Below are 13,104 nucleotides of genomic sequence, written 5' to 3'. Positions count from 1 at the left end.
TTTTTATAAATATCCTGATAATACACACATATGAAAATAGGAAAATGAAATTTGTGAATATGCTCATATGTAAAAAGTAAAATTTGAGAAATGTAAATTTGTGGAATTCAATAAAATTTAAAAGCAAACATTATTTGATCTTTATCCAAAGGAAAATTAGATAGCAAGATAGATTGATAAATATAGTGGGTGATCGTGTGTGTATCCACACACGTGTGCACAAGGGAAAAAAAGAGAGATAAAAATAAGTCCCTTTATTATATATTTAGGCAGATCTAAGTTTATTATTATTAAATAATATGATATACTAGAGGACCGATGCATGAAGATTCGTGCAAGAATAGGCCTTTCTTCCCCTGGCTGCCTGCACTGCCTTCGCTTTGGCCCGGAGCCGCCTTTCCGCATTTGCTCTGGCCCGGAGCTGCCTTCCGCCTTCGCATGCTGCCCAGAGGCCCAGAGCGGCCGCCTCCATTTTTGTCATGCCAATTTGCATATTCCCTCCTTATTGGTTGTGGGCGCCTCCATCTTTGTCATGAAGTGACAGTCAATTTGCATATTCCCTCTTTAATTGCTAGGATTATTATTAAACAATATTATATATTATTAGGTAAACATATATGTGCATATATATATGCCTCAATTATATTATTATTTACCTAATAATCTTATTTTTCTGATTCTGAAAATAATTGATGTTTATTTACAAGTACTCCTATCTAAGGCTTGGTTTCTTTCTAGATTGAATATGTTTACCTTCTTTAAAATATGTATTTCATGTTTGAAATATGTACCAATTAAAATTATAACATAGCAAGTTAAATACTAACAATTATGCATTTTCTCTGCAAAGTGCCTTAAAATATAACCTATATAATTAATTAATAAATCTTACTGTCAAAGAGTTCTCAAAGTGTTATTTGATAACAAGCATATGATTTTCAAAATGTAGAAACTTGATTTCGTGAGCTTTAAAATTTTTGCTCCTGCCATACAGTTACTTTGGGAAAATATCTGTCTTTCTAAAGAAATTGATTTTTAAAAATATTGTTTTAGCATTATAAGTGCCAACTCTTTCTCTTCAAGTGCAAAATGTGATTTTATTTAATTTTAGACATTTAACAATTGGAAATATTCAGCTAGTAATATTTAGAATTTTATTCATTCATTTTCACATCTTTAATACTGTACAGTTTTGACAAGGATAACAGAAAGGTGCTATGTACCTCTTAGAACACCTTATCATGAGACAGGTGATGTCTGACCCTATCCCTTTTTGTGAGGATAATTTTGATCGGTGTGTCTCTAGATGTTCTCAGTTGGATCCATCCATATAAAATTCAATGTCAGCCTTTCACCTAAGTTATTTGGCTGCTATTGATGATGATTCTCAATTTCCATTATTTCGTTAGGGGTGAAAAATGGTGATATTCTAATTGTATCATACCTTTCTCATTTATTATTTGGAATACTTTACACTAATCTAGGTGTCATGAAGTATAATTCACATAGGAAATGCAGAACAAATTCTTCAATTATTATATTTACAAATTTTTTAGGATTATAACTTGTTTCCAAGCATGTAATAGAGTAATAAGTATGTACTTTATTATAATTATATTAGCATATTTGATGTGTTCCAGTCTCTATTGCATTTATTATTTTTATGCTCATATTGTCCCATTTTTTACTGAAGGCACCTGTTATAATTTTGTTCTGTTTAATATGAGCCCACTAGTCTTTATAGCTTCCATGTTTTCTTGTATAATAAGATGCTCCAGGCTCATTCTACACGTATTCTGCTCCAGATTTGGAATCAGCTATTTATCCAAGGAATCGTGATTCTAATAATGAACGTATTACAAATCACTATCTGGGCACTACACTTTCTCATTACTGCTGAGGTGCTTGTTCTTTATAAAATTTTCAATAAAAAAGGAATAAGAACTCATGTCTTTTTTTTTTATACCATGGCTGACTTGAAGCTATCAATATGGCATCACTAAAAACAGATTTGAAAGATGCATCGCCACACGTTGGTATGTAATATTTTCACCATACACATTCAATAGATGTAAATAGCCTCAACATCATAGACGTTAGAAAAATGTAGTAAAATAATTGGGAATTGATGAGATTTTTAGTATTTCTTACCTTCATTTGAAAATATAATTATGTGGCTATATAATTTATTTTTTTAAATGGCTATATGTAACACTGGGCTCACAAAATTACTGAAAATTCAATAGTAGGCTCAAACAAACCACTCTATTATGTGTACATAAGAATAAAAGTGCCCTAACCGGTTTGGCTCAGTGGACAGAGCATTGGCCTGTGGACTGAAAGGTCCCAGGTTCAATTCCGGTCAAGGGCATGTACCTTGGTTGCAGGCACATCCCCAGTAGGAGGTGTGCAGGAGGCAGCTGATCGATGTTTCTCTCTCATCGATGTTTCTAACTCTCTATCCCTCTCCCTTCCTCTCTATAAAAAAATCAATAAAATATATTTTAAAAAAAGAATAAAAGAGACAATACAGGACATTAGAGTACTAATTTGATTTTTCATGGTATTTAGCAATTATTGTAACATTTTAATGTGTGAAAATGGTAGTCTGATAGTGTCAAAAAAAGAGGCCTTGTTTTTTAGTGATACAAACTGAGTATAAAAAATCCATTACCATTGTAATTCTTGAGCTTTTATATGTGACCTCTTAGTATTCTTTCTGAAGGTTAAGTGTGTATTTTTATTTCCTAGAGTTCTAAAATTTCATAAAGATATATCACATTTGCAGCATTGTATACTTCCTTTTCCCAGGTAATCAGGAAACCCTTTCAATCTGTACTGTTAATTTTTCCTATTTTAATAAAATTTCTTGACTAATTTTTATAAGGCATTCCTTATCTTTGCAACCCCACCACTCAGAAGGATGACTTCTTGACTATTTGGACTGATCCTCATATATATTCTTCTCATTGTGGGGGGTTGCTTTTGTAGCAATTTATTTTCTTCATGCCATATTGCTGAAGCTTTATCTTAATATTTTATATTTAATTTTTAATTTCCTTCTCTGGATACATAGATAAATAGATAGATAGGTATATTTCTATCTTTATTTCTACCTCCATTTATGGATAGAAAAAGACATGAGAGGAGATAGAGAGTGAGGGAGAGAGGAGCATGCATTACTAGTATATTGTTTTCTCCTTTCGTCCTATTTTGGTCTTTGAGAACTTGTGCCCAAATGTCAATATAATGGGATTTCAAGGATGAATGAATACAAAGGCACATATTCAACCTGCCATATTTAAACAAAAGGCACTCTCATATTTAATACATCCTAACCTACTTTCCTTACCCACAACCTTGTCTTTCTTTGCTTTAAGGTTTTATTTGTCCCTTTTTACTATTTCATTTATTCATTTATTTCTTTCATTAACATTCTTGCCAACAGTATACAAAATATTTTGTGGGACTTTCTATTCAAGACCATTGACATACTTCTTCATCCTACTTTTCACTTCTCATATTTTATTTTACTGACTTTTTTGTTTTCACTGTGACATTTTACATATACAATATTTTCAAATATGTACAATTTAAATAAAAATAGTTAAATTAAAACCTTCCACACTACTAACTAGAATTCAAGTACCATGAAAGCCCAGTATGCTGCACCCCAAGATATTCCATTCTCTCTTTCCTCTAAAAGTTAGCTCTATCCTCAATTGTGAACTTATCCTTCCTGTGCTGAAAATAATATTTATTTCATTCTGTTTTTATATGAATGAAATAATAATGGTGTATTCTTTTGTGACTTGATCCATTCACACAGTATAATGATTTAGAGATATACTCATAGTGATGCATTTAGCTAAATTTCATCCATTCTATTGTATGTACATACCAAAATTTATTAAGTCATTTTATGATTGATGGATATTTGTATTTCTAGATTTTTTTCTACTATGTAGGATACAGTGATTTCTTTGTGTGTCTCTTGGTGTATATGTTTAAGAATTTATATAGAGCATAAACATATTGTTAAATAAGGATAATATGTGAATGATTTCATTACATTCAGAGAAATGCTTAATGATAAGAACATACAAATTTTCAAGTTAATGGATAATTACAAAGTTTTACCAAAGTAGCTTAGTAGCAATTTACATCTTCATCAGCTGCATAAGACATTAACTTGATAGACCTTTTCCAGAAATTATTATATTAATAAAATTATACTGATGGTATTCATCCTTGGGGTCTCAGATGTTTTTTCAGTCTCCTGTAAAACTCATTACCTCGAGGGGTAGAAGCGTAGAGCTCCAGCCTTTATCAATTATTCCCCAGGCCTGATATTTTTGGGTTCGGCAGAGCCTCCCTAGTGAAAGCCATGCTTGCATGTGCTTACACGCTAGACTTTCTGATTTTAATTTTTTTCATATGTGCTGAAATTAAAAGTATTTTTCTTAGCTCTTTCATCAGCATGTAATTGTGTAGACAGTCCAGAATATAAAGTCTGTTATATTGCAAGAAATAGAAGTTTGCTTTATTATGTTTTAGGTGGAATCAAGGAACAATAAAATAATTCTGACAAAAAAGATTGGAATTAAAAAATTCTAAATTGTTCCAATTCTTTATTGGTGTTGTATTACCATGCCTTACAGTAACACTAACAAAACTGCAATAATAAAAGATTTATCAATAGGCACATCTTTAACCCTCTGTCTTTTCTTTGCCTTTATATGGATATCCTATATAATAAACAGCCAGAGACTAGACTACCACGGCCCCTCGTTGGCTGGCCCCGCCCCCAAGCAAGTGGTTAGGGGCAATCAGGTAGGCAGGCAGAGTGATTAGGGGTGATCAGGTAGGCAGGCCAGCAGTTAGGGGTGATCAGGTAGGCAGATGGCCCCTCGCAGGGTTGGCCCCGGCCCCCAGCAAAGGAAGAGGGAGGCCTGGTCAGCCAAGCTATTGCACCCCAGCCTGTCGCCTGCAGAGGGAGGCCACCAGTGGCAGTAGAGGGGGGAGCAGTGGCAAGCAGTGGCAGCAGCGGGGGTGGGGCCAGGCCTAGGGACCCTACCCTAGGGGTCCCGGATTGTGAGAGGGTGCAGGCCAGGCTGAGGGACCCCTCCGAGTGCACGAATTTTCGTGCACTGTGCCTCTAGTAGTAATAGTATTAACCTTGTAAAATCTTAGAAAAGTGTTTAGCTATTATTGAGCCCATCATATTCTAGGATGAAAAGCATGTAAATTGAAATATATGTTACTATAAATGTCTAAAAGCTGTCATTGAAAAACCTTTCTTATTTTCTTGCTCTCACACTCAGTTTCTCATAACCACACACACAATTATACATGCCCTTTGGAATTCATGGGGGAAAAAACTGAATTTCATACAATAAAACTTAAAATTGCTTTAAAATAACAGCAAAATTACATGCCAGTATTGTAAGATATTTAAAGAATTAAATTCCTTTACAACTAATCAACATTTGCAGAGCCTGAAAATACATGTCCCTCAGAAACAAAATAAAGGACAGCATTTAGAATATGCAAGCTGAGGTATAGGCAAGCATTTAAAACGAAAGAAAACAAAAACCTCAATATTTTTAGAAAATCCTTATCATTGAAGTCTTTATGTTAAAACTTATTCTTAATTCTAACCTTGTTCTTTGAATGGTTAACATATAGCTGGGCCAATCCATCATTCAGAAGCCTACTTGAGTGCATACTATCTGCCCAGCGTGAGAGCAGCAGAATCAGATACCTCTGACATTTTGATTGCTTAGTCTGATTTTCTGTCACCTGTCTTTCAGGCTCCCCTAGAGAGAGAAGTAGCAGGGTCCCCTGGAAGTAGCAGGGTCCATACCTTCTGGGAAATTTTAATGAGACCTAGCAGTTCAGACTGACAGCCTACAATCACAGCTGATTTTTATTGGATTTCTTTTAGAATGAGCATTGGTCTTTTTTTTTATAAGTCCTTTATCTTCATTTTTACATATTTTATTTTTATATATTTTACATAAAAAGTATTAAAACCTTGAGTTTTAGGTGAATGATTGTAGTAGACTCTGACCTCCATTGATAGTATAAAGTTATTACTTTGTGGTTTTAGAACAATTTTTCTGAAATTGAAATGCAAACTTAAAAATTTTGTTCACCTTCAAAATACTAATAGGGAAAATCTAAAATAATATCCAAAATTTTACTTACAATTGTTCTTTTCCAGTTTTCATCCTTTCATTTCTTCAGTGTTAACCTTAAAATTTAGAAGTCTTTTTTTATAGGATTTTTTCTTTAGTTGTATTTCTTCTCTAATCACTTTATTTTATCTAATTTATCTTATACTAAATTCTTCACTCTTATCTGGTTGTTTTGCCACAAAACTAGGTTATTTTTAATTTTTTGATATTATTAATGCTTATTTAATATATCATCACCCTACCATATAGTTTTGAGAAACAATCTAGGATTCAGATCAAGATAATGCAATTGTCATGCACACAATAAAAATCCCTTTACTTGTAGTTAGTCCTAAAGTGGCTCTCCAGCTCAAATGCCTTAAATTTTAAACTTTGTGATCAAGAATATAAAGAAAGGGTATCAGTTTGAAAGACATTAGAAGGTTGAGGTGGGAGCTACATATTAAAAAAATAGAGGCATAATCTTTAACTATACTTCTTAGGAGGAAAGGATCTAGATTTTGTGGCAGCTGAAGACTATACAATGTGGGTATACTTTGAAAAAAAAGAAAAGTATATTAGTAATACAAAATTTGGGGCCCCTCCCAAGGCTTTGGAAAGCCACCATGCTAATTAGAGACCCAAAAGATTAACCTTTACATGATTCATGATATATCTGATTCTGCTCTTGGATGAAATTTCTAGTAAGGATAATTTTAGATAGACTGTATTGTCTGTATGCTTGGCATTGCCTAATATATCTAATTGATGAGAAAGAAGTCTCATACTAAAATACATGACATGCTGAGACTTCTTAAAATTATTCTAAAACCATAAATTGTGGTGAACTTAGGCATTATATTACATTTACAGGTGATAAAATTGGCATGTTTCATTGTGGGAGACTAGGGAAAGCTAAGGTAGTAGAAATGAGGCAAGAAGTGGAGAGTAGGATTGTAATGGGAAGACAAGATAATGCAGAAAGAGACAAAACTCCACAGAAAAATAATGGGGGTTTTATATAAACTGTGTAAATAATTTTAGGACCTACTTAATTGATAATAAAAATAACCTTTATATAAAGGAGGCATAAACTCCCAAATGCAAAACTGGTAGCAAAAGCACTGTCATTTTTAAACACAAAAATAATATGTTAAATGGCTTAGATTTAATGAGAAACCATTCACTTTATTATCAGATGCGAGTCTTGAGGGAAAACTGAAGAATATATTTTATGGGTCTTTTCCTTGGCCTATATTTGACCTGCTTCTTTTTTTTTTTAAAATTCAAATGTCACACTTTTTTTTCACCCCTTGAAATGACAGATTCATCTTTTAATGACTTAATCCGAGGGTTAGTAATTCTACATAGAAGCATAAGTCCATGAAGATAGAATAAATCAAGAAAAGAGAGACTTATAAAAAAGAAATGATTGGTATTATAAAACTGATTCAGAAAAGTGTGAGTGTATCAAAGGGGCAAATAATTCTGTACCATGTTACGCAGTGAAGTGAAGTAACCATATTATAAATATGATTATGCTTCTTGAGATAGCATTGACTTGATTGTAAACTGACTTGAATATTATATTATCATTAGAAAAGCATTTTAAATTAAAATGTATAAGAACTAGGCTTGTGAATAGACTGGTTGAGAATCTTAAATTCTTAAGCCAAAATAAATTATTGTGTGCTTCTAAGAAAGTTTTAAACAATCATATTGCCCAAATCAAAACAATGGATTAAAACAACAGATGGGCAATTTATTTCACAGATCGTATGGCTACAAATCACAAGCACCCACCTGGAAAACTAGGGTGCATTGATGTGATGGCACAACTAAATTATTTGTTTTATATAGTCGAATGGTGAACTTTTACTTTTGATTGGAATTAAGAAAAACAGACAAAATATTGTAATGAAATAATTAAAATTGGTTCATAAAGCCAAAATTCTAAAAAGCTACTAGAAATTTATCAGTTTCTACTTATAGGGAAGTATTCATTTAAGTTACCTATTGTGAAATATTTTAGTAGAAGTATTAAATGTTTATACACCAATGGTTTATTTAGGATAGCTATCATAGAAACCTATGTTACGTATACAGGCAAGTATGAAATATGTCAGTAGTATTTTACAACTACACTGTTCATTAATGAATGGAGTTATTTAAAATTAGATGGGACTCTTTGCCCATGTTTTCAGCCCAAATTTAGGAAATAGGATATTTTCCTTTGACTTTTAAACCTCCTGTTAAATTGATAAAAAGAGATGAAATTGTTTTGTTAAATATGTTAAATTATTATACTAATGTAAAATACAAATAGAGCAGATTTATAACAAAGAGATTATTTTAAATGTCCAGGTTATTTCAATAGTTACAGATTCTTGTATTATTACCTCTCAAAAAAATAAAAAAAGGAAACAAACAGCTTTGAAAAGCGTGTTGTTCCAGTTAAATTTCTTACATATTATAGATGTGTAAATTTTGAGTAGTACTTGAACAGCAATTTAGTTTGGGATGGAAAGCATAAAATAGTGGCCTAATACAGAAATGGACCAACACTTTAGTCCCAATGCTGTTACAGGTGAACACCCAGGGGAGGTAATGGCCTTGCAAGCCTATGGTGTTTTGTGTGATTTTTCCTGCAACATGCCAGTGGCCTGTATGGTCTTATTTTAGGGTCTATATGTATTTCTTATTCCTAAAATTTTATATTTTTGTGTAATGGAAATCTAACAGTTAATGAAAAGGCAAGAATAGTATCAGGGGTCAAAAGAATACCAAAGATTTAGTAGGATGCTATAGGAACAAAGGCCAAGTATCAGAGTTAATATTCCACATATCCTGCAGGTGGCCTGAGATATTTTGCACACAGAAAGCCTAAACCTTTACTCTGTGAGTAAAGACTTTATAAAGAAATAGGGAGTTGTAATCCTTTCCAATCATTCCAGAAACAACAAATTGAAAAATACAAATAGAAAAATATAAATTGAATAAGGATTTTTTTTAACATACTATCACCTTCCAGAATGTGTAAGACCATTGTTCAGCCAGGTCCCTTCTTCTCTTCTTTCTCCCTCTACACACACACACACACACACACACACACACACACACAGAGCTATTGCTAAAATTGCCTTCTTTGCTAGTGACAGTCTAGGCTCAGGGGAATTTGTTTGCATTTTGATGTGTTTCTATCAGCCCTCATTTTCAAAGGAATAAAGGGACAGCTTCTTCCTCTAGTGATAATTCAGGTTATAGATATGATTGACTCCTTAGTTACATATGCTATGATGATAATATACAGTATAATGATTGGAATCCAATAAATTTCTTAAAGAATATGTAAGCAACAAGACCAAACCACCAACTTACAAAGTAATTATGCAAAGTGAACTCAGTGTCTCTGTGTGTATTGGTATTTACTGTTGCAAAGTTAATTATGAAATCCCCTATTTGGTGAGAAGATTGGAGGAGGGACCCCAGAAATTTTTAAAACTATATATACATTATGGTAACCTTTAAAAATAAAGACTGAAAATAATAAATTGACAAAAAATTGTACTAAAAGAGATATCTCTGATGGGAATGTTCATATTCAGTGGGTATGTGGTAAAATTTAAGTGCTACAAAACTCTAGGGAGATGATTAGTTCAGGAAACAAAAAATAAGAGTATCCATGTTTCTGCCCACATGGGGCATAAATTCATACAAGGGCCTAATCTGGAGGTAATTCTTTGTGATAACTGGGAACAGAATTTGATGATTTCTACTATCACTGTCAGGAAGCAAAAGCGGGGCAATTTTACTTGCCCCAAATAATGTGTAACACATCTACAGTGGAGATATGCAGGACTATACCTAGAAAAAAGTGAAAATATTTAAGTAGGTATTATTAAAATATAATAGGAGGCTGCAAATCTCTGTAGAAATACCAATTTATTCTTACTAATAAATACTGAACTCTGAGCTATATAGAAACAGGGCTTGAGGAATTCTGACAGAAAGTAATAATAAAATGATCCCAGGGTAGGAAGCTCATGCGAGCATAAGCAGCCAGGAATATCAGAAGGAATTAACAAAGAGAAGAAAAACAGGTTAAATCCAACAAACCATTACTTTGTCACCTCTTGTGACAGACATTTGGAGTTATTTGGCAAGTAGGGAATTGGCAATCATTATTAGTACACCTACTGCTTATCAGATTGTTTTTTATTAGTTTCAGTAAGTTTTAGAGTACTCTATTCATAATGAATTCATCCTTTTTTTCTTGTCCTGGTACAGAAAAAGTCAGCCCCTGACTATTGATAGCAGGTCTGGATCTGTCAGCTCCCAAGATTTTATTTTGCTGACTCAGTCCTGGCGCTCACAGCTAGACTGTGGTGTGTTGCTGATGAACATAAACTATTTCACAGAACACTGACATCAGACAAGGCTATTCTATGACTGTGATTGATCTATTCAAGATAAAAACAAGCCCATCTATAATCAAGTTTGAGCACAAACAGAAACCAGAACTTTGTCCAAACCACAGATATGCCAAGTAACCCCTGAGCTATTCTGAGTGACTCCTGCTTCCTGAGAAATTATTTCTTTAACAGAGTTTTATTTTCCTTCCTTCTAGATGCATGATTATTATAGTCACCTTTCACCAACACCAGAGAGGTGTTACCGGACAGCCCCCTGAGTCAGTGGGAGAGGGCTATGCCAAACCCCTTTCCTTGTCTTCTCATGTAAATGAATTTATATGAGGGACTTGGCGCTGTGAAAAGCCAATTTACTAAAGCAATTAAAGCATGCACCTTTATTAAAGAAGCAACGCAAGCAAACCTATACATCTCAGCTAATCTGAAGAGCAGGTTGGGTGGGAGTCTGGGGAGTTAGAGACCCTCCTATCTATAGGCTTCAAAATTCCTCTGCTGACTGTTTTGGCACACATTAATTCTCAAGGTCCCTTTTTACTTTTTTTGTGGTCTTCCAAGAAATCATGAGAAGCAGCTTTGTCTTGCCAAGCCTTGAACTGCTGGCTTCTTTGCTTAGGGAGTAAGACTGCCCTTTTTTCCTTTCTGCAGTTTTACTCTCTAAGCATTCTGCATTCTCCCCTCTCTTTCTGCAATCTTTCATTAGGGAGGATTTTTAACTGTTTGTTCTCCTGTCCTTGGCTGGGGAAGGTAATGGTTATTAGTTATAAGTTGGCTGCCAATTGCTCACACTGTCTGGCCTTGTTTTAAGTTTCCTTCTCAGTTTCCCTATTCCTCCTGCCCTGGAATCCTGTAACATATTGATACACTACTGCTTCTTCCTGACCAGATAGAATCATAACAAAGACTCTTTTCCTTGACCTCACTCCTAAAACATATAACACAAACCCAAATCCTAGAAGTTCTTTTTAACATAACACCCTCTTTCCCCACAGTGTGAGGTCACCATTGTATAGTTCAATACACCAACTTAAGTGAATACTTAGTGGTATTTGGCTAGAGGGCATTGACAGACATCATAAAGAGAAAGTCATTATAAGTTTCCCTTCCCCGTCCCCCTGATGTCTTAGATAATACAGAATAATTTGCTTACTCATTATAGTCAAGATTCTGGTGCCTGAGAGTGGCTTACCTAGTTATCTATTAATTCATGGATACATGTTTCTTAATGATTAATAGGCCTAAACTATAGTGATGATGTGCAGATATTTATAATTCGTTGACTCCCTGAATTCCTCATATATGAATGTATACTATTCCAAGTAAAGCCTTACTATGTTCTTGAATAAATAATAGTCGCTGATTTTTACAAAAAGATTCCAAAAGAAAATTGATGCTTTTGAAAAAAAAAGGAAACTAATACAGTAAGTTCTGATGTAATGCATTTTTTTTTGCCCAAAAAAATGGCTCACCAAAAAATTTAAGAGAGCCTGTGTATGATTCCTGCCCGTGTATTTTAATGACTTATTTTTAGTAACCTATTTTCAAAGTCTGTGCAGAGCATTTGAGACACTGTGATTTGTCCCTTTCACACCCACTTGTCAGGTTATTTTTTATTCCATAGATTATTTACAATTTCACATTTGTACACTTTCAGAGAGGAAGTGAAGCATAGAAATACAACATGGCTTCACAGGTTGGGCATGTAAGCTGGAGTAAGACTGCCAGGCTTAGAATGCTCCATCTATCATGTAACCTCATCAAAGTTATTTTTCATCTATATATCCAATTAAGAAATATGTTAATTAAAAGTTCAATATCAACTGCAGCTATAAACTGTAAAATACATAGGAATAAATTTAAGAAAAACCCATAAAATATTTCAGAAGAAAACACTGAAACTTTACATAAAGACAGTAATTATATATGAATTCATAGAGACACAAAGACAGAAAATGTCAATAATATAAAGATACCAGACTCTACAAAATAATCCCAGCCAGGAATTATTGGATATACGGTTGTATAGATATGTTTAAGTATATTAATAATAAATTATAGAATTAGAGACTTTTTATTAAGTAATATGTTAAATTTATATTCCAAAAATATGGGGCTAATATGAAGGAGCATTACTGGGTGGAGGCAGATTTTATACGTTATTATTTAATTAATTTCATATGGTATTCATACTAAACATATCTATCGAGCAGCTCTTCAATGTACAATTAATTGCATGCAATTGCATAAAAGTTCATGGATCACTTATTATGTTCTGGCCCCATGGTTGGCAAACTGCAGCTCTCGAGCCACATGTGGCTCTTTGGCCCCTTGAGTGTGGCTCTTCCAAAAAATACCACAAAATACCATGTGCAAGCGTGCATGTACAGTGCGATTGAAACTTCGTGGCCCATGTGCAGAAGTTAGTATTTTGTGGAAGAGCCACACTCAAGGAGCCAAAGAGACGCATATGGCTCGCGAGCCGCAGTTTGCCGACCACT

General features: G+C 33.7%; 1 long non-coding RNA gene across 1 annotated transcript in view; it reads right to left on the bottom strand.

Annotated features, from left to right (window-relative positions):
• Positions 1-362: 362 nt before the first annotated feature.
• The window catches only part of LOC106726979, a 14,343-nt gene continuing 1,601 nt past the window's right edge, over positions 363-13,104 (bottom strand). Inside the window, exons 2-4 of the long non-coding RNA XR_001363132.1 lie at positions 13,101-13,102; positions 10,896-10,907; positions 363-432 (exon numbers count right to left, since the gene is read on the bottom strand). This is a non-coding gene — a long non-coding RNA (uncharacterized LOC106726979). The remainder of the gene's footprint in view (positions 433-10,895; positions 10,908-13,100; positions 13,103-13,104) is intronic.

Source organism: Myotis brandtii, unplaced genomic scaffold, assembly GCF_000412655.1.
Source record: "Myotis brandtii unplaced genomic scaffold, ASM41265v1 scaffold343, whole genome shotgun sequence".
Taxonomy (NCBI): domain Eukaryota; kingdom Metazoa; phylum Chordata; class Mammalia; order Chiroptera; family Vespertilionidae; genus Myotis; species Myotis brandtii.
The sequence above is the reverse complement of the archived record's forward strand: the minus strand, read 5'-3'. Positions and strand labels throughout refer to the sequence as shown.